At 46.6% G+C, this 22031-nt stretch overlaps 1 protein-coding gene across 3 annotated transcripts in view; it reads right to left on the bottom strand.

Moving 5' to 3' along the window:
- Positions 1-18910, bottom strand: part of LOC149358689 (popeye domain-containing protein 1-like) — a 40571-nt gene extending 21661 nt beyond the window's left edge. For 2 of the 3 annotated variants that reach the window (XM_089570842.1, XM_089570844.1), the window contains exon 1: positions 18731-18910. The gene's annotated coding sequence lies outside the window, so the exon portion shown is untranslated. Of the gene's footprint in view, positions 1-9779; positions 9829-18730 lie in introns of all 3 variants that reach the window. The other variant, XM_089570843.1, reaches the window with a different exon arrangement.
- Between the last annotated feature and the right edge of the window lie 3121 nt (positions 18911-22031).

Here is a 22031-nt window from a genome sequence, read left to right as displayed (position 1 = left end):
GTATTCTCGGGCGAACAGACCAAATTGATTCTCTTCTCTTGTTTCTCCTTGTTGTGATTGTCTTCAGCGGCGAGCGGCCGCCATACGACTCGTCCAGATCAATTAGCAGATCGCAGATTGCAAGCCGCAATGACGATCACGTCCTTGATTCACTATTTTTCTTTTCCTCACGCTCTGTCCCTCTCCATTCACACGCGGTCACTCTCTGAAACGGACCCGCCAGTCTGCTCCCCTAGAGAGATTTGTTCTACTACGGACGGGCTCTGTTCAAACGAAAAAACAAAAATTACCAGGAGCATTAAGGAACCTGCGTGCGAGTAATGCGACAGTATCGCCGTTCTATTCAAGTTCTATGCTGATTATATTTCAATCCTATTAAATGCTAAGTACTTTTACTGGTACTGACAATTACTAGTTCACATTTCGTATTTTCCCGCCTTTGATGACGTCACATCGTTTCGACCAATCGCGAGTTTTGTAACGGTGCCACTTTTTGGGCGAGGGTGGGTTTTCGTGTCGATGAGCCATTTGGTGTTTTCAGATTAATAATACACCTTGTCCTGTAGCCAGGAGCAGAACTAAGCACTAAATTATTAGAAACTCATAATAACATCTATAGCACTCTCATAAATAACAACCTTTAAATAAGCGACCCGCACCTAATACGTATAAGGAATTGATATTCAGTTCTCACTGACTGCTTGCTGGTCACCACTGTGGCCGATCACAGTATCTTGGCTCAGTATGTAGCGCACTGCTCTCGGGATTAAGAGGCTTGACTGCCGATTCAACCAGCACTGCGCGGCATTTCTTTTTCTTTTTTGGTTTCTGACAGCCGGTGTCAACCAGTACTCTGAAAGCTACATTTGATGATAACTAGTGGTAGACACTTTTTGGGCGGGGCCATTCAAGAATACGCGAGACTATCTAGTGAACGGGCTTTGCTATAGCCCGTTCGATTTTGTTTATACTCATTTCATGTTTGACACTCCAGATGCCGTAAAGAAACAAATAATACCTAACGTGAAGAACATAAAATATATAACATGAATACTTGAGGGAGGCGCCTACCAGCCTTTATTTTAGTTAATGTTCCATGAAATGTTAATTATAACTCACTGCATGGCACATCAGGCGTGGTCAGTGGAATGCCACGTAAGCGACGGACGAAACCACCAAGTGATTCGAAGCAGATATATAAGACGTGGTCACTGTTTCGCGTGGTAAGCAGAATACGATTTATTACGTGACCACGACGACACGCCATCAGGAATTAAGTCTGAAGCACGTACTGTCTTTCTAGCACTTGCCAAATGAGTCTCAAACTCAGTTGGCTGTCGCCACTCTGCAGAGATTGCTTAGACTGTTGCATCTTATGCATGTTATTCCGTATGTATACTTTCAGGGCTGCTTGCCAAGCTCATGGAGTAACCATCAACAAGAAAGCTCCACTGCATGAGCGAGCCTTGAGCAGGTCAATGCGGACGATAGTGCTGAATCGGGCTCTGACCATTCGAGTCGGTGTTGCTGTCTGTCCCAATCACCGTTCCTGGAACCATAGCGCAATTCAGCTGAGGCGACTTTTAGCAGTGCTCTTTAATCCGCCAGAATTCACCTACTAAGAAGCTTTATCACGAGCAATCCTGAACCGGTCCCACTCTCTCGTTTAGCCTACACCGAGGTGCGTCGCTTTTATTTATCTGCCTCCAGGCTATGTGAGTCGTTTGTGCAGACATGCTGGAACAGAAGTTAATTGAATTTTCAAACTTGCTAAACTGACAGGCCAGTTTCTCTCTAGTGAATAGACTGTCTCCACCAACGCGACTTCTCCTATTTCAGACAAAAAGTTGGCTTTGCTGCTGTACAGACCTGCAAACAACAAAGTATGCTTTACAGAGACTAAGCATCTAGTGAACGATAACATATGATACATTTGCACAAAATTATATTTCATCTAAGCAATTACTTATTAAATGCTTGCGCGAAGATCAGTTAGGCACTCAAGGCAGTCTCGCAAATCATATTCATTTGAATGCTGTTGTGTGTCCCTGAGCCCACCGTTCACCAATGGTCAACGGAGCGCTCCTGCGAATCGTTATCTCTCTATCTACATACGTTTACGACGGTCACGGGTCGCCACGCGCACCGACCAGTACAGTTCCTTTTTGTCCCCTACTGAACCCGCGCAGACCACATGCTCTAACGAAATTGGCGTTGCCCGGATTAATTTATAACCGTGGCTAACGGTCTACTAGTGCACCGTACAAGTAACTGCGCAACGTTTCATTCCACTTGTGCCTTTAATTGTCTTCTTTGTCTGTGCGTGTGTGTGGGCGCTTTCTTCAGACAAGGGGCTTTTTATATGTTCGCACATCTGGACTTGGGCTCAGATGTTATGTTATGTTATGTTATGTTATGTTATGTTATGTTATGTTATGTTATGTTATGTTATGTTATGTTATGTTATGTTACGTTATGTTATGTTATGTTATGTTATGTTAACTTAAGTTGTGTTGTGTTGTGGTATGTTGTGTTGTGTTATGCTGTGCTATGTTGTGTTTGAGCTGTATTGTATTTATTGTATATATTATATTACATTATATTACATTCAGGAAATAAAGCAACAAGTAGCAGTTCACGAAAGCGAGACAGCATTAATAAACTTAAATAAAAGCAAGACGATTCGATTACTGCCTAGCAGTTAAGCGGCAAAACGCAGTAACGTTGGTGCAGCATACCAAAACGAGCGGAATTAGAAAGACGCTGAGCACGATACTAGCGCTGTATGGCAGATAAGTCTGCGTGCCGCGAGGGGTGGACTACGCGATCGACAAAGAAAGAGTGCTTCGTGGTCAAGTATAATGCGAGACGTACGCACCCGAACACGCTTCTTATAGAAACGTGAGGCGAATACGCAGCACTTTTCCGCCGCCTGAAACGAGACAGATTGCAATAAGACTGATTGTCCCGTGACGCTATTTTATATTTAGCGTTGTGTCGCGACTGAACGGAACTACGACTAACCCTAACAACACTCTGTCCTTAAAAAAAAAGTCGATGTGCGTGCCTAGACAAGGGTAGATAGCGGGTTGCGAAAGCCATTATGTTGGGCTGTTGCAAGAAAAAGTAAGGAAATAAAGGAAAGAAAGGAGGCAAGGTTATGCTCTGTTCCTTTTCCTTCGTGCTCCCTGGAGACACTTTAGGGCGTGACCAGTATTGCAGGATAGTTCGCCGTGCGGTGGACTGAAAACGAGCCGACGGGAAATCCTCTCACTCGGGATTGGCCGCCGGCGCGAACCGCGAAAGGCGCGACTTTGCCGGACAGTCTAATGAATGACCACCGGTGCGGAACGCCTCGCGCTCGGAAACACCCGTAATGTTTTTTGTACTGCCTCTGAGTGAGATGCTTTCTTGTTTTTTATTAGTTTTACTTGTTTCTTTTTTTTTTCATTGTTGTCACCACAGTTCCTGTTTTCCAGGACATCCGCAGTGTTCTCCGCTATCTGGGACGGTGACGTGGCGGCGGCAGCCGCACGCTGCATCGGGAAAGTAAAATAACGATCGGTAGGTGGTGCATCTGCGCTCGGAGCGCCGATTTGTTGGTGCGGACATTAGGCAAACTACTTTGCTGGTGAGGTAAGTTAGACAAATGAACCAGCAGAATATAATAGCCCGCAGCGAAACAATCCCCACGTGTGGTTCTCTTTTGTTTTCTTTTAGAGCAAAGCTTTAATGGATCGTTACGGGCCTTCGCGGCGGCGTCGGTGCGATGTTGTAACCGGCAAGCAGTTCCCGTGGCGGAGGGTGGCCTTATAGTGGCGGCTATATAAGCGCGACTCAGAAGCGCGGCGCAGTAAATCCGGCAGGTTCTCTTCTACCGCGACGAGAGAGGCAGATGAAGCTGCAAAACGAGCCGCTCAAGCAGGGGATCAGCGACGGTAACGTCAGTATCCAGTTGTAAGCGCGGCTGGAGGAGAAGCAATGCCGAAAACGCCGACAACGCCGACACCGAATTTTCGGCACAACGGGAGCCTAACACTGTCACGTTGAAATTTATTCCTGCGGTGAGGGGGGGGGGGGGGGGGGGGGGGATCTGCTCTGCCCACAGTGTTCGATAAAGCTATGGCAGTGAGTGCTTCAAAAGACTTGCACGCTTGTAAACCCTGAAGAAGGGACACAGTTTACTGCCGAGTATAGACAGATCACAACATGACAGGGGCGGATTAGTGGTCTGCTCTTGGAGGAGCGGTATGGGTAGAGGGGGGGGGGGGGGGGGGGGGGAGGTACGGGGTCGTCTTATTTGTGACCTTTTCGTCCAAAAACTGGGAGCATGGTTTTTGAACGCAAAATTTCTCGCTCGGAGGGAGGTACCACCCCCTCCGCCCTCTCCTTCCCCATAATCCACTCTACCAACACAGTGTTCGATAGCAGTGTTCCTAGGTAAAATTTCTCCCTTGGAATGGGGTAGGTGGGCACGACCCCTGTGCCTTCCCCTTCTCATTAATCTGCTCTTACGATACAGCGTTCGACAGATAAAGTGCTAGCAATTAATGTTGAGAAACACTCGCATGTCTGTAAAAGCTGAAGTAGTAACGCGGTTTAGGTTTCACTATTTATAACTCATCAGTGGTCCGTGCGATCCGTTCGCTTTTATAGCGTGCCAAACGTTCATTTGCTGGTAACACGGCAGACCCGTTCAACTCCCGCCGTAACAAAGCCTCACATGTTCATTAAAAGCCGCCAGTGTTTCGTAAGGTCCCATATTGAGTTCCTCTTTTGCCGTACCTGCGCGTCACAGTGTCGCTGGTGGCGACAGACAGCACACGCAGGCTCCGTCCCTCGTGTATTGAAAAAGCGCCTTTAGCACGCTATCGCTTCGTATGGCTCATGGCTCAGTAAGGAGTTTGTGGGGAAGAAAAAAAGGTCGTGTGCAACAAGGGATGTATTATGTACCGCGAAAGCTTTCGTGAATGCACACGACCTGCTTCTAGGCGAGTTCTGGACGATAACCGACACCCGCTTCGGCACCCTCAGTTTTATGCCCACGCATTCGCTTGCTTCGGTCGATTTTCTCCCTCCTCGTACTTGCGGCAGTCACTTAACGTGATTACCGACTATAACTGCTAGGTTACGGTCGCAGTGATCGGCGATTGTGCAGCTCCTGTGGCAATTATTTAGCTATGAGCTTCACGTATGTGTCGAAAAACGACAGCGGTGGCAATTAAGCCTGGAAGAGCTACGGCGCGCGTTATAGTTGCCGTATGCCGCTGCTCGTATAACTGTTACGACTCTAATTGCCTGACGACAGCCGCTGTCTAGGCTGGAGCGAGACTGATTCTTGAAACCACCGCCATTCTAAAGTCATTTTTAAAAGTAATGACGGCAGAGCGGATGCCTTTAATGCACAGTATTGATGAAAATTCCACCCAATTTTGTCCTTCCAAAAAACATCGATAAGGATTTTTTTCTGGATATGCTGACGTTTGACCGGCAGCAGAAGATTGAATTTATTATTGCGAAAGTTTCATCCAAAATTTCCCGTTACTCGATTCAAACTTGCGACGTCTACACCAAAGAGGACTCCGTGATCGCCGTTTTGAAGCAAATGGCGGTGTAGTCAAGCCTCTGAGACCTGCCCCAGGAAAATTGTGTCGATGCAGCACAGTTTACTTGTGAATTCGGACACCTGCATTTAATTTTTCAACCTTTTCTAGCTGACAGAAGGGACGAGGAGACAGGCTCATCGTTGTGGCAGAAACAACAAACTCGCATGCACACCTGATGGCGATACATATGCAGAAAAACTGGTACAAACGCGCACCGTATAAAAGTCACTATGCTACAAAAGCTTTTCACCAATGCAGTGTTCAGGAAGACACGTATGCAGGGCTAGTCAGCGGACATACTGAGCTGACCTGTAAAACTATTGGACACAATCACTGACAGATTTACGCCCAGGTTCGACAGTCTTTTGGAGATAAAACCTAGTGCACAAAAAACAGCGGTTGTACTCTTCTTGACTGCTATCTCAAATTGTGGTGGTTGCCAAAAGAAAATGAAGCCTTCCGCCGTCATGCTCAGGAGCTTCAGAGAAAGCTGTTTCTAGTTTTGTGTTGTGTTGTGTTGTGTTGTGTTGTGTTGTGTTGTGTTGTGTTGTGTTGTGTTGTGTTGTGTTGTATTGTGTGGTGTTGTTGTGTTGTGTTGGGTTGGGTTGGGTTTAATGGCGCATAAGCTGCTAAGGCTATCATGCAATTGGTGTATCAAGTAGCCCTCTGTGCCCGACATGTGGTGTGCGCGAAGATATTCAACACTTGATCTGCCACTGCCAAATCTTTAATACTCATCGCAAGGCACTGTTAGGTGCTTTAGGACTTCGTCAGGACGACCCCGTGCACCTGGAGCATGTCCTTAGACCCTGGACTGATGCGACTTCGGCTGAGCGAGGGACAAAAGCTTTCTTAGTTTTTCTAAGGGACACGGGTTTAGTGGACATACTTTGATAGTCATCTAAGGGACACGGTTTTAGTGGACATACTTTGATACTCATTGTGTGTGTGAGAGTGCGTGAGTGTTGAGTATGTTTGATGTCACTTTTTTTTTTCACCCTTTTCTTTCATCCTCATCTGGAGTAGCATGCCAGGCCTATAACCAGGCAGACCTCTCTATTATCCATTAAAGTCTCTTTCCCCCATGCACCAAGCTCAAAGCAAAGGAAAATTCTTTCCTGCTGATTTTTGCTAGTATATCAAAAAGCATAGTGATATAGAGGGTCTAAAAAGTTAGTTCATTCTACCTAGTAATGTGAGAGAAAGGAAATTTTATAAATGGCTACTAGTAAAAAGCTTTACAGAAGGCCAGGAAACCTCAGCAGCCGTCCTCGGCTAGGCAAGGATCCTGTTTTTCCCAACCAATATGTTTCTGGCTTTGTCAACGCTACAAATGTCACGCACTCTTCGATATGCGGGTCAATGGGGTCATCACCGCCGGCATCCTCAAATGCATCAGCTGATCCATTATTTTCGTTTAGAGAAGAAAGTTCCACAACATTCCGCAATTCTCTAGACACACTAAGGAAACTTGATTAACTACCTCTACGATCCTCGAGTTTACGAGGCTACTGTTCACTGTTATCCGTTATTAAAAGACGCCTTCATCAACTACAACACGGCAGAGCGCATTTCTGGTTGGTTGGTTGGTTTATGTGGTTTAACGTCCCAAAGCGACTGAGGCTATGAGAGACGCCGTAGTGAAGGGCTCCGGAAATTTCGACCACCTGGGGTTCTTTAACGTGCACTGACATCGCACAGTACACGGGCCTCTAGAATTTCTCCTCCAAAGAAATTCCAGCCGCCGCGGCCGGGATCGAACCCGCGTCTTTCGGGTCAGCAGCCGAGCACCATAACCGCTAAGCCACCTATGGAGAGGCTTTTTGCATTTGCTTCGCTTACTGCATGCCCCATCGAGCGGCTCTTTCTTATAGGTGGTTTGAGCAAATGTTGTTACTTAGAACTTTTGAGTAAAGGTAACATCTAAATAACAAATGTTAGTTCGATATGTCTTGCCTAATGCAACTTTCCCCACTTTAATTTTTTTTTCTAGTTTCTACTCAGAATGTCAACTTCCAGCGTCTGATAAACACGGAGAGAAATAACTGTCCGGCTTTCCCAAGCGCACAGAGCGTTCGCCATTTAGCGTAAGGCAAAGGCAGAGGCGACTAGGCAAATATGGCAGTAACAAACTAAAAGCATTAGAAAAAACTTTCGCGTTGTTGATAATGAAGTGCTCTCAGGCCGGCTCACATGAAGAAAATTAGTTTTAAAAAAATAAAGATTCTGCTAGGCTGCTTATAGAAGTTAGCGCTTAAACGTCACCATTACTTCAGTCCCATACTAAAGCTGTAACAAAACTAGCCGCGCCAACAATGCAGCTTACCGGAACTGGAGCTTTAAATAATCCGTGCGGCGGGATTTGTTTAAGCTCTTTCGCCAACAATGCGCTATATAACCTAGAAATTTAAGAAACCGCGAATTTTTTTAAACCTCGGTAATCATATTACCAGCTTTATTAGCGATTTCAGCAATGTATCGAAGTATCGAAGATGCAGTATCCAGTATGTGTATCGGAAATCAATTTAGGTTCTGTATTTTGTATCGGTACCGAATTTTTTTTAGCATCGTGCACGCTCAGCCCTGCTGGTCTGTCAACGGCCACGGTAGCAGATGATGGAGCACCTCAGTTTCCGCTTTCTCCCGTTAAGCTTTAACGCCCCACAGGCGGCGAAACGTGCGCCGGAAAACAATCGCCAGCTTTCAGCTGCGTTAAGCAGTGTTATAGCGTTAGCGTAACCATTTATAATTCTTTAGTGTTTCACAGTCTGCGGGCGTAAAACTGCCACAGCTCTCTTGGCAGTCGCCCAAAGCAAACAAGCGTATATCATATCTCACCTGTTAAAGGCTTAAGAGGCGATCTCGTCGATCGCACGCTATGACGTCATCACCACGTGACCAGTGGTGCAGCGTCACCGGCGGCCAAACCCGTCGGGAACCCGCCCGGCCAATCAAAACTTATTGTTTTTTTATAGCTTTGCGAGTATCAGGAGAGTAGTTTGATGTATATGCGACCCCTCCTCCCTTTCATTTTTTCTTTTAACTGGTTTGCATTATAGCTTGCCCCTGTTGTGTTGATGTTGCCGGGCAAGACTCGCGAGATGTTAGGGCATTCGAGCGCTCTAGAGGTAGAAAAGATACACGCAGACAAACTGAAGAAAAACAAGGCCTCGGCGCATCGGACGATCGCCGTATACACACACGAAAGCGTGCTGAACGTCTCTTGCGGATGGGAGGATTGTGCTCCCGCGGGCATCGAAGTAGACGCATCTTTCTTCTCCCCTTTTCCGCGGCCTCATTCGCGTTTCCGACGCGGCCAGCGTAAGCCGCATCCATCAATTTCTGGTAGCTCTGCGGGAAGAGTTCGATTCGGCCCATCCGTCGGAAGCATGACACGGGCGGCGAATCGGCCACCCCGTACAGCAACAGCACTTTGCCCAAGCAGCTTCTTCCTTCCCTTACTATTCCTTTTTTTTCTTTCGTTTCTTCCTTTCTTCCTTCTGCTATTCGTTACTCCAGTATATCTATGCGGCATGGCTAGACGATCTCTCTTCCCTATCCTCACAAACACACACAACACACGTAGGACGTACGCACGGGGAAAATAGAGGGAAAGGGGAACAAACAGAGAGCAAGGTAAAACTGGAGAGGGAGAAAAAGGAAGAGGGAGGGAGGGAAGACAGTCGCCGCCCTGTTCAATCCAGAACGCTGGAGTTAGCGGTCAATCGTTGTGCTTGTCCTGGCTTGACAGCGTCGTCGATGCTCCCTAGGGTCGAGCGGAGACGATCGCGGTTGGTGGATTGCCGCGTGGTTGAGACACTCGTGCTCAGCGGAGGGAAAATTGTCGCCTCGGTAAACACGGTGCGCGAGAGCAGCAAAGTGACGGATGAGCCCCGGCTTGTGCAACGAGGCCATATATAGAGAGAACGAGCCGTGTCGCGCGGTCAGGCTTCTCCTGCTGCTAGCGCTGGTGTCGCCGATTCTTTCTCTCTCTTTTTTTTTTCTTTGTCATCTAATATAATGATCGGATGGGCCAGAAATTGGTTGTCGCGCACGTATACAGTGGATAGAAGAGACAGACTTGGGGACACGGGTACAAAATAAGAATAAATAAAGGCGCTGTGTATTCGCTGGCTCATGTGAACAGAGAAGACAAAGAAGCAGAATACATACGTATGGTCAGGTGCAGCACTTAGGAGCTAAGGGCCGTGAAAAGAGGCCACTGCGAGAAAAATATTACCACGGCAAGTTTACTTACTACGGCAAAAAAAAAAAAAGATGTCACAGTTATATGCCCTCTTGTATGTAATAATTCTATATGTGCGATTGTAGAAACAAGCGAACCATCCATAAAACCTAATGTAATACTACACATAGTGCTTGTGACTCACACTTTCCGCATTTTTCTATATTAGCCGCAGCGGTGACTCAGTGGTTATGGCGCTCGGCTGCTGGCTCGAAAGAAGCGGGTTCGATCCTGGCCGCGGTGGTTTAATTTCGATGGATGCGAAATCCTTGAGGCCCGTGTACTGTGTGATGTCCGTGCTCATTAAAGAGCCCCAGGTGTCCGAAATGTCCGGAGGCCTTCATTACGGCGTCCCTCATAGCCTCAGTCGCTTTTAGACGTTAAACCCCATAAACCAGCGATTTTTCAATATTACTCCAATTTTTTACTTTTGCGGATAATTTCGCCTCTCATGGTGCGTCCTTTTGCATGAGAGGAAGACCTTAAAACCGAACATGAGGAAGAAACGGAGGTGCCGAACAGCTTAAAGTTCCTAAAAGCCTTTTCTGTTGACATCAAGATAAAAATAAATGAACAAGGACAGCAGAACGTTGAGCACATAATTGTTAAGGCGGATGTTGAGAAAGTGGCGAAGCGGAGAATCGGAAACCATGAACAAGCAAGCAAAACAGACAAAAAAAGAACAAGCCGGAGAATGCACTTTAGTTCCTGTCGCGACTTAGGTTCGAAATAAGACGGTGAACTACTTGGGCGACAACGAAATGGAAGTTGTCGTACCGTCTTCTTTTCTCTACTCCCTTTCCGTTAGTGGCTCTTCGTCTGGAGCGTTCCTTGGCTGCTTACCCGACTCGAGCGTCTTTCTCGAAAACAGCGCGCCGTTAAAGGAGCATGAGTGCTCACGACTGCTGCTGCTCGTTGCGCTCCTGTTGATTTGTCCCCGGGACGCAGAACGCACTACAGATACAGCGAAAAGGGGGCGCCAAACAGCAGCAAGAACAAAAAAAAAAAACGAACGTGCCGACGTAAAGCGTACTAAAGCGCTGTCTTCCGTTTTCGATTGTGTGCTGCCTTCCGTTCTCCCAATCCTTTCCGTCGGCCACGTACTATGTGGCTGTTTCTTTAGCATGTTTTTTTTTTTTTTTTTTTTTTCCCCTCCGGCGCAGTTGCTCGTTTCCGAGGCGCTCGGCAGCCGCTTCGGGGACCCGTGAGCAGTACGCTCGGCCTCTCGCCTTCCTGAGCGGTTGCTAGGCAACGCCTGACGCTAGCCGGGGGGCGTCCCGATGAACCATGGGCCTCTGTCAACGTCTGCGTGCGCAGGCAAGACGGCTCCGGTAAATACGGCCCGAAACGGTCACCTGTCACACTGCTACGTTGCCGCTTCCAGGATCTGCCGCTTATTTGCTTACTTATTACACGCGTACGCCTACACGACGTACTATAGATCCGCCCTGCCAAACATGTTCGTGCCCCTCTCAGCGTCACGCCGGCGAGCTGCAGAAATGCGCAATGCATACGCGGCGACGGAAAGATCGATGCGTCGTCGTCTTGTCGTTTTCGTTTGCGTCTGCTGCTCATTAAAACCGAAACGAAGCCCTCAACGGCTCCTAATTGGCGAAGGCTTTATGATGCCGGGGCTCTGAGCGAAGGCTCTGTAATAGGCCGGCACGGCGGTGTTCAGACGAGGAAAGAAGTTTGAGAAAAAGTGCTTCAGGAAAAAAAAAAAATGTGCATGTTTTTTCTCTCTTTTTTTTTGTCATTTAAATACTGTATTCCCACTTCTTAAGAAACCTATGGGGCTTTTAAGTAAGTCGATGAGCCCAGCCAGTTGGCCTCTTATAAAAATCTTGAGTTTGTTTTGGGTCATGAAACTCCTCACACCACTGCAAACATGCTTTAAATTAAATTTATTTCCAGTATACACAATATATTTCATTCATTCTGCAAATTTAAGTGCTTCCAGCAATATAAACCACCGCGATGCCCAACTCCGGTTTATCTTTTGAATGGCAGTCGGCGCGTTCATTAGTAACACACTCCTGCTTTTGAAGCTCCTATGGACGTCAAAAATAACAAAATCCAGAACAGGTTCCAACATGGCATTGCAAACGCATGGCAAACGCTGCGCGCCTAACGCGAAGCAGGCAACGCGCATGCATGACTAAAGTCATTAGCGGTGCCCTCATCATCTCAGCACTGCGATATACTATAAGAGCGACGTGAAGAGGAGATGGGTTTCGAGCGCGGCTTCATTGTACGTAGAAACAAAAGAACATTAGCACGTGTACGACACATACGTACGCGATGTGTATCGCGCACAAAGCGAGCAGCTCACGTACGAAAAGGAAAACGGTAAACGCTAGTTTGGCAGGCGCGAAAAAGGAAGCCGTAGCAGCCAAGTACGGCAGGGAAGCAAATAAAAATTGGCTGTCAGTAAGAAGCGTGTAAGTCAGATTAGATTAGGTGCCGCGTTCGGGTAGTAATGAACAGTTCCTGGACGCGAAATTCACGTGGCGAGCGGAGAAAAGAAAAAGAAAAATTTCGCGCCCCGAAGTCGGTAAGAAACGAGCAGGAAACGAGCAGTTCCAAAAGTGTTGATTTTGTAGAGAACAGATTTCGCCAAAGTGATTCCGAAAAGCAACGGAAACACGAAACGCACTGAGAGATTTCACAATGATCGAGATTGACTTGCAAATTGTTCGCATTCCTCGAGAGTTGAAAACGTCTAAAGAAGCTTTTTTCTGGACACAAAGCTGAACCAGCTTTGCTTGAATTGATCGAGATGAAAGTAACAAAAAAAAAAATGAGAAGCACGACATGCGTAAGAAGCAAGTTTCGACGAATTCCACTGGGAGTCTTTGTTCACAGAGAAAGTTCCTGAGAAAGGCCCAGGTACGGAAGCCTTAACATCATTTTTTTTTTCAGTGGTCGGCAATGTAAATGCTTTCATTATCATAATCTTTATACCACGACTTCAGTTCACTTGAGGCTTCTCGTAGTGGTTACCAACTGACCCTGTTTAATTCCCCTCTGTGAGGGCAAATTTTCTAGACCCATTGCAACACTCGAATTTTTTTCATCCCCAATCACGTTTCCCTTCTCTCGGCACCTGTATTTGACAACGGTGTAGAAACCGGACAACAGCTCTAAGAGTGGTATGTCTGAACCTACTGCTTCCTCCTGATGTTAGCTATATATGATTCCCTTAACTCGTGTCTTCAATACGTGCCGTTACCAATCTAGTTTTTCGAGCTCCACTTCAACTTCTCCTTTCCTCGGCTTGCTGCGCTCTATACCCGTTCAATCGACATTTTCGTTAGCCTCCAGGTTTCGGTCGCATATTTTTTGATCAGCTAAATGAAGGCCCTGTCTCCGATCGATACGAGGATAGGGTGGCCCGCAGGCGGCGAGGGACAAGGCCGATGGGAGAACAATAGAAGGAGCTTTAGGCCTGAACTGGGCGCGACCAGTCTAATGATGATGATCTGAAAGAAAGAAGGAAAGAAAGAGAGAGAGAATGAAAGAAAGAAGGAGAGAAAGAATGAAAGAAATAAATAAAGAAAGAAAGAAATGATGAAAGAAAGAGAGATGGAAAGAATTAAAGAAAGAAGGAAGGGAGGTAGGATGGAAAGAAAGAAAGAAAGAAAGAAAGAAAGAAAGAAAGAAAGAAAGAAAGAAAGAAAGAAAGAAAGAAAGAAAGAAAGAAAGAAAGAAAGAAAGAAAGAAAGAAAGAAAGAAAGAAAGAAAGAAAGAAAGAAAGAAAGAAAGAAAGAAAGAAAGAAAGAAAGAAAGAAAGAAAGAAAGAAAGAAAGAAAGAAAGAAAGAAAGAAAGAAAGAAAGAAAGAAAGCAAGCAAGCTCGCGGAAACATGCATCTCTGCTTCCGCTCACCGTACGAACACCGAACGGTCAGAGCCAACAGCTTTGCGCAATGCATGATTGTCGATGCGAGAGGTGTACGCCTGAACGTAGTGCGCACTGTTCCCGCAGTCGCACTGCAACAACGCTGCAGATACGCTGGTGAACACCGCCTGGCGCTTACAGACCCTTACCAAACAGAACTCTGCCCCATCAAAGTTGGGTGCAATGCTGTGGAAGGGACTTTTGCTCCGGACCCGATATCAGGTGAGGAATGGCGCATACTTTACCTCTGTATCTCTTTTATCTCTGTATCTTGCACAAGGTACACTCATGCTCCATTTGAGTCACGCACGCCTCCCTCGTATTCTCACAACTTGCGCCTCTCTCAACTGATGCAAACTGATGCATGCATCTTAGCGAGGATGTCTGAAGCTACGCTTCTTCGTTACACTGATTTTCCGCAGCACTGCAAAGAATTGAAGCGTGGATCACGGTGTCCATTAGGCTACAGCGACTGCTACTTGCTGTTCTACCTTTAGTTTCTTTTTTTTTCCTGGACCGGAACGGCATCCACACCGCACATGGTAGTGCAATAAAATCCCTCGCTCACTCAGTGAACGACTGACCAATAGTAGATAGCTTTTCCTCAGTAGTGACAGGGTTTCGGTGGCAATTTCCGGTTCCGGAAACTGCTCTTACGGCTGCAGCGAGATCTTAGGACGTCTTTGTGCCGAGATTTCGGTTACCGTTAGAGAACCTTACAGATTACCCAAACCAACTATAGCGCGTCTTTGCCATCGTCTGCCTGAGGTTGCATTCCCCTCTACATGTTAGCCCGTATGTTCCATGTATGTGGTGCAGAGTCGCTGGAGTGGTCGCTAGACTGAAGTAACTACTGCGATTACTTTTTTTCCTTTACTTTTTTTTTTTAACTTGTACCCTCGAAGCGGTTAGGACAAACAGGCCAGCGATAGTCGCGGGCCATTCCATGGGACAGAATATAGCTAGCGGAAAGCCCACAGCGGCATCAAAAATAAGCCTCCGCAGCAGGGACATCTCCTTCCATATAAGCGGTCGTTTTTGGACCTTCTCCAGCGCGCTTACTTACTTCTACCATCACTCGCTTCAGCGCTCAACCCCGGAGTTCATTCGCTCGTTCGCGCTCGAAAGCACAGATTTGCTTCCTAGAAGAAAGCAGCAGCCCAAAACCGTCGGCGCGTGAATGTTCAGTGCATGGAACATTGCGCCTCTCGGAGTGCCACCTTTGCCTCTTCTAAATTCCTCTCGGCCAAGGTAAGAGAACGAAAGGAAAAGGAGAGGGAAAGAGGAGAAGAAGAAGGAGGCGCAGAAATAGAAATGACGCAAGTACTGGGTAGTATACACGAGGCGCATGACAAAAAAGCAGCAACGAGACCAACGCCTCCGCACTTTTGCTGGTGAGCCCTTCCGCGACACAGCGCCCTGAACATGGCGTTCCTTGATCGGCCTTGTCTGTACACGAGCCGTTCCTCCCCCTTCACCCCTCCCCTGCTCCATCCTCCTCACCCCCGCCCCGCGGCAGCAGCCGTAGGCGATCAGAGCACGGAAGGAATGCACGCTTTTGCTCCTGGCATAGAAACGCGGCGACGACAGCGACCGGGAGCCTTCGTCGCTGACACGACTCCCCCCCCCTTTTGGCCTCGTGAGCCTGCTTGGCCTCCCGGCGCAAGTTCTCGGTCTGTTTTTTCTTTCTTGTTTTTTTTTCAATCCACAGCTCCATTTATTCTCATTTTGTTTTGTTTTGTCTTGTTTTGTTTCGTTTTGTTTTGTTTTTAGCTTTAGCTTCTCCAGCTGTCGTCGGCCGAGGTCGAATTTTTAAGCGTTCGTTCCCTCGGGCGACTGCAAATCACGAGAGTGTTTCGGACAGGCGGTCTTGGAGAAGACGAACGGTTGGGGGTACGCTAATATGGATTGCTCGCTTTTTTTCTTACCTTTTTTTTGTATGCCACAGAACTTAAACGAAAACTGAGAGTAGCTCTTCGCCACAATCGTTTTGTGCAAAAGAAAAAACAAAGCAGAATAGGATTGGGAGAGTAGAAATGGGGGGAGTGAGCGCCAAGACCGAGACGTTTTACACTGTGCAACACTGCTCGGGTCACATTTTTTTCAGCGCTTTATTTTTGTGCCACCCTTGAGCAACCACTTCTCGTTTACGACGTGGCAAAGCGCACCACAATGAAGCCCAAGGCCGCCCTTATTTCGGGTCTCCCGCGCAACTGGCAGACGTCCACGTAAAGGACAAAGAAATTAGGAGCAAAACGTATTGCGCCAGAAAAGTCGCACTCAGGTCGCTACACCTATTCTGTAAACCCACGAGAGGTACGCGAATCAGGTTGTGACAAAAACAACAGACGTTTGGATTGTCTCATTCTTGGTGGAGACCTGAACCGCGCCGTGATGGAAGGGATGGAGAGCGTGAAAGCGGAAAGAGATAAGATGGAGCAGATACTGCATGCCACGAACGGTGTGAGACCTTACAGTACGTGGCTGGTTCCCGCCACTTGTGTTTAGGACCGTGGTGCTGTAAGCCACTATATACGCCAATATACTGCAGATGGCCTCGAGGGTCTGAAATGCAGGAACTTCGAAAAATAACGCAATACCTGGCCAGAGGCGCACACGGGTATACTAATCAGCTTTCAATAGATATGACACAAGCGCGCACGCAATAGGCACATTTTGAAATCGTACAGCACAAAATTACAAGAAAGATTTTCATTCAACGAAAAAAAGAAAATTTAGAAATACGGTCTACATAAATAAATTGAACACTTAAACGTGAGCTTATAAAAAGCGCGTGCAAATACGTTCTCTTTAAAGCGAGTGAAAGTAGCGAACAAAGCACTGACTCCTCCGTGTCATTATGCATCGCAACTTCGTCGCGCTGTTCAGAAACGCAAATAATATTCTCCATTCTTTGAATTATTCATACTTACTACATTCATTTTTAATAGATGTTTGTGGTCTCCCTCCGTAGCTCCTACCAAAGAGGCACTCTTTTCGGTGGTGTTAGTATTAAGGTTGTTTACTACCTTACACTCCCCGGCAAGGGTCCCTTTCATTCGAAACATGCACAAATAATTCGGGCTAGAAGTAGATCACAATGCAGACTACATAGAAGGTATTGAACCCATTTGCTGCCCAACACATTTTATGATAAGCAACTCACCGTCAAAAAAATCAACGCTTCTATTTTGTTCGAAGCCTATGGCAGCACAACTATACGTAAGCGAAAATCATCACTTTACAAATATGCTTTTTTTTTTTTTGTATCCGAAGAGCAGCAGGCAAGTGTTATATCGTCACGACCAGCAAGATGTGAAGAATAGCTCACTTTTCTCCTAAAGTTTACTACGTCATCATTACCTTTGCCAGCGGCAAGTCGGCACCACTGCGTACTTGAATGTTCGATTTCACGCGGCGAACGACGCTGTATATTTGCGCAATGCTAGTGCAGGTAAGTTGCGACGTTCCTTGCGACGCAAGAAGAACTGTGTTGTTCGCACACACTACAGCGCTTGGTAACGAAAAAAGCGATTTCTACTGGCAAACAATATCTAGTCAGACACTTATTGGCGATTAGCAATCGCCAATGATCTGCTATTCGAACAAAAATTCTGGCAACGTGTTTTTTTTTTTTTCACGAACAGATTTATAGTGTGTACTCATCGGCGATGACAAATTTCGTGCCTTCCACTGCTGCATTAAATATTTTTTTCCTTCATTTCAGGAAGTACATATTAAAATTTTAGCCGTCATCAAATTGTAACGCAGCAATTCATGGCAAAAACAGCGAACTTGCCATAACCTTGCGGCAGATTAGTTATCTGGGCAATAATTAAGGGACTAGGAATCAAATGACCCAATATCGAACACGTATCTCAGCAGTTTTCACCCCACTCAGCTGCTAGTTTAATTGCCTCTAGGACAAAATTCAGAAAGCACAATGCTACATTATATATGTGGAACCAGCGAAAAAGGACGATCTCTTTTAACAGCACAGCAATGAACTATTAGAGTAAAGTTTACTTCTATCTTATCAGAATGCAGCTTTCGTAATCGTGACTAAAGAGAATACCTCAACAAAATGTGCGATTCCACTTAAACGCGACGGCAGAATCTCTGGTTGACTCAAAACGAAGTCGATGATGTGTCACCCTTAAACGTAACTTCACTGAATGCATTGAATGTTGAGTGAGAATTGTATTTAACGTTTTGTCAAATGAGAATGGTAGTAAAACCTCCCTCTCAGAATAATGAAGTAAGGTTTTTGTCCGCTTTCAACTAATATATGTAGGAAGAGAAAGCTATAACGGTTTAGACGGTTTAGAACAGCACCGGTGTATCTTCATTGTTTTCGTCAAAACTTTCAAAAACATGCACATTCTCAGATATATTTATAGCCTCACATCGCTTGATGAATCAGTTTCTAACCTACAGTGATTAAGAGCGGCATGATTACCAACCCAAAGTACGTTACGACGATGTCTGAGCCTGGCCAAGGTTTCGGGTGGACTGAGTCATCTAGGAAGCTGCTCGCTTAATCACGAAAGCATGGCATCATTACCTGGCTTCGGGTTATCCTCCGAGAAGTCTTGCGCGCCTATATACACCGATTACTCGCTATCTATAAGCCCGAAGGCTTGCGGTTACCTAATGGGATTCAGCTTTCGTCTGCGCAGGAAGAACGCCGAGGCTTTCTTGCACGCCTTGCAGTGCCGAGGTGAAGCACTCTTTACGAGAGATTCGAGCTTGTTCAGAAAGAAATGCCGGAACGAGAAATAATAAATGCACTGCGCTCGGCGACAGACGACACAAAGGGAACAAAAGATCCACCACGCGGAGCACGATCGCTATATTTGTTTCAACACACTCCGCATTGGTCCAATCTGTCGAGGCGGATCCTCCAAAGCACAACACGGCCCGTCTCTGTCAACGCGTTCGACGCCGCCTCGAATTCGAGCTGGTTGGCGGGACGCTTACCTTTCAAGCGGCGAGCGAAATTCCCGAGGCGAAGCGACGACAGAGTCCCGTGGAAAACAGGAGAAGGCCTAGGCCGTCTGCGGAGTAGGTGTGAAGGCGAGGTCGGTCCTAGGGCTTGGCTTTTCACAGCTCGAGCCGCTGTGGGCTTGGCAGCGCTCGGAGAGCGCAAGCATGGCGGTCGCTGGCCCGACCGTGGTTCCCTCCGGCGTCCATAGAGGGCACAGGGCGGCTCGCCTTCGCCGCCGGCGCCGCCTCTTCGTGAAGCTATTTTCGCTTTGTTCTTTTAGCTCCGTTGACAATCATCGACCGAGGCAGGAGCCAGCCTCCAGTCGGCTCGAGCCGTGGCGTCGACCGGGCTCCGAGAGCGGCGACTGAGAGGCGGACGCCTTGGCAATAAGGGAAGCCTGCCGGGCCCGCCTTGACGCAATCGCTCAGTTGCTTTAGAGATCCCCCTGCTCTCTGAAAGGCGCGCGCTGACTTCTGAGCAGTTGATTACGATCTCAGTGAAGTGCTTTGTTTCGTTGCGCAAGGCAGCAAATTGCCTAGAAATTCTCGATCTTGAGTTTATACGGGAAATTGAAAAGTGTTCTGTTAAAAACCTTCGTGAGTATATTCAGAATAGTCACTTTATAACTTCTTGTATGCCTCTTTGTAACCGTAAGGGCTTATAATTCTTTGCGAGTTTTATTACCCACAGACAGTGTACTCTATATTGCTGAAACCGATAAAAATCGCACATGTGTCTTCATTTCGTTCAAATGCACGAAGCCACCACTGCAGTAACTGGCAAGGTCAAATCATCTTTACCAATTACGTTAAACAATGAAGTGTCATGCTCGTGTCTTTACACGATTACCATCTATTTCCACGATTACCATGAGGTCCAGAGCGTATACTTCTTCACGACATGTAATATGGCTGCTATTTGCAGTGGATATCATTTGCTTGCAATTCTTTTGCGGTCAGGTCGCTGTCTGAGTAGGTTGACCACTTCATTCATTCATTCATTCATTCATTCATTCATTCATTCATTCATTCATTCATTCATTCAGCTTCAAAAATTTTCGCCGTAGCCACTGGTTCATGCACTTAATAGTGTTTTTATTTCTGGTGATTTATACCAGTATCACAAACACCTGGTGATGCCCGTATACTTTTACTGGCTCTTAAACGAAAACTCTGTGCGATAATTTCACCTTCTTCCTAATCTATAACATAATTCCAATCCCGACAGAAGGAAAATGGGGATATTCAAAATCCCGCAAGTGCGCTTTCTCGCATAACAATGTTGTCCCAAACAAGATGGCTGACCATGCGTTTCCAGCTGAAACAAAGCAAGAAAGACGGATTTTTTGTTCGATTCTTCCAAAATACGTTTCTTACATTCTATCCACACCTTTAGCGCCTGTCCTGCAGCCCACGTAGTTCCTTTATAGCGAAGTCGGCCATCTTCAAAAGGGTGGAAATTTGGGCTGGTTGGTGCATGATCTGAGGAAAAAACAGCGCAAACGGGGACGAAGCAGAGAGAGACACGACGCTGACTAACAACCAAGTTTTATTGCACGTTCACAGGTTAAATACCACTCGTTCGTGCAAAAAAGGAAGGAAAAAAAAGAGAAAGAGGGAGGCGTGATAGACGAAAAACCACGTGGCATGAGATTATGCATTCATACATAGATAGTCAATTTCGCTGTCGCGAAGTGAAATGGAAGGGATGCTGACGCACTCTTCACCATTTTGCCGAATGTTGATGGCTTCTTCAATTTCTCTCGTCCGTTGGTCTGGGTAGGTAGATATGATTGTGGTGTTGCCAAGTTGGGGAGCACATTCATACTCTCGGCAATGTCTTGCCAGTTCACTGCTGATGGCGCCTTTCAAAGATCTTTTATGCTCTTGCAGCCTTTCATTTAAACAGCGCCCTGTTTGGCCGATGTAGGTGTGCCCGCATGACAGTGGTATCTGATAGACGACGTTTTTAATGCATTTCACGTGCATGTTCTTGTGCTTCTTTTGGCACTGCTTCCTTCCCGTTCGCTCACTATTTACCTTGGCACACATGCTCCTTAACTTGTTAGGTGCTGACATCAGCACTTTTACGCCAACGTTTTCGCCTACCTTCTTGAGGTTGTGTGAAAAGCCATTAATCTATGGAATTACTGCATACGGCTTCCTTTCTTGTGATGTGGCCTTGATCTTTTTCCTGCCTCTAAGCTCTTGCAGTACTCCTTCTGCGACACTGGACAGTAGCTGCGTCGGGTAACCTGCTTCTTCCAGCCGACAAATTTGGGCGTCGAAACTAGCTTGTACTTCATGGTGGCAAGATCTTGTCAATGCGGCTTTCATTGCTGCTTTCACTATTCCCCGTTTGATGATCTTGGAGTGGGCTGAGGTGTAAGGAAGCAGTCCCTTTTTGCTTCGTGGTCCGTACCGCCAACAAACATGACTGGCGAAGAGACAAGTCTGACAGTCTTCTTCACAGCCATAACTCACAAAGAAGAGTGTCCTTGCAGAGCCATTGTGTCGGAAAAAAGAACCTGGCAGAGCATTGTGGGCGGTTTTTTACAACGGGCCCTCACCGAACTCACGGTGGACGACCCGTTCCTGATACGCAAGCCTCAAAGCGTGGACGACTTTCTTCAGGGTGCCTGTCAGCCCAACGTGAGTGGCTTATCGATAGATGTAAAAGACTTGTACTACTCGCTCCCGCAGAATTTGGTGTGCAGAGAAGTCGAAGAGTGCATTGACCGACACGGCGTGGTGAAATTTCAGAACTCTTGCGGCCTGTCGAAAGGAAATTTTATGGAATTATTAATCCACCATCATCAGTCATAAGGGTAGTTTTTACATTCAGCGAGAGGGGATATGCATCGGGTCTTCGCTCGCCCCCATTCTGAGTGATTTGTTTCTGGCGCGTATTGACAGAAGTCTTATGACTGCTATTCAAGTGACAAGCATCATCAAGGTGTTCCGTTATGTAGACGACTATCTAATTCTTTATAAAGAGGACGAGACAGCACGACAGCAACAGCACGTTGGCCAAATCATTGACGTTTTCAAAGAAGAACTAAAAGGACTAGAAATAACGAGCGAACTCCCAGAAAACAACGTTCTGCGATTCCTTGACTTGACGCTAACCTTTTTAGACAGTCATGTTTGTTGGCGGTACGGACCACGAAGCAAAAAGGGACTGCTTCCTTACACCTCAGCCCACTCCAAGATCATCAAACGGGGAATAGTGAAAGCAGCAATGAAAGCCGCATTGACAAGATCTTGCCACCATGAAGTACAAGCTAGTTTCGAC

Source organism: Amblyomma mixtum, chromosome 2 (genome assembly GCF_055824585.1).
Source record: "Amblyomma mixtum isolate Tamu chromosome 2, ASM5582458v1, whole genome shotgun sequence".
NCBI classification, from domain to species: domain Eukaryota; kingdom Metazoa; phylum Arthropoda; class Arachnida; order Ixodida; family Ixodidae; genus Amblyomma; species Amblyomma mixtum.
Note: the sequence above shows the minus strand (reverse complement) of the source record. Positions and strands in the feature narration are given on the sequence as shown.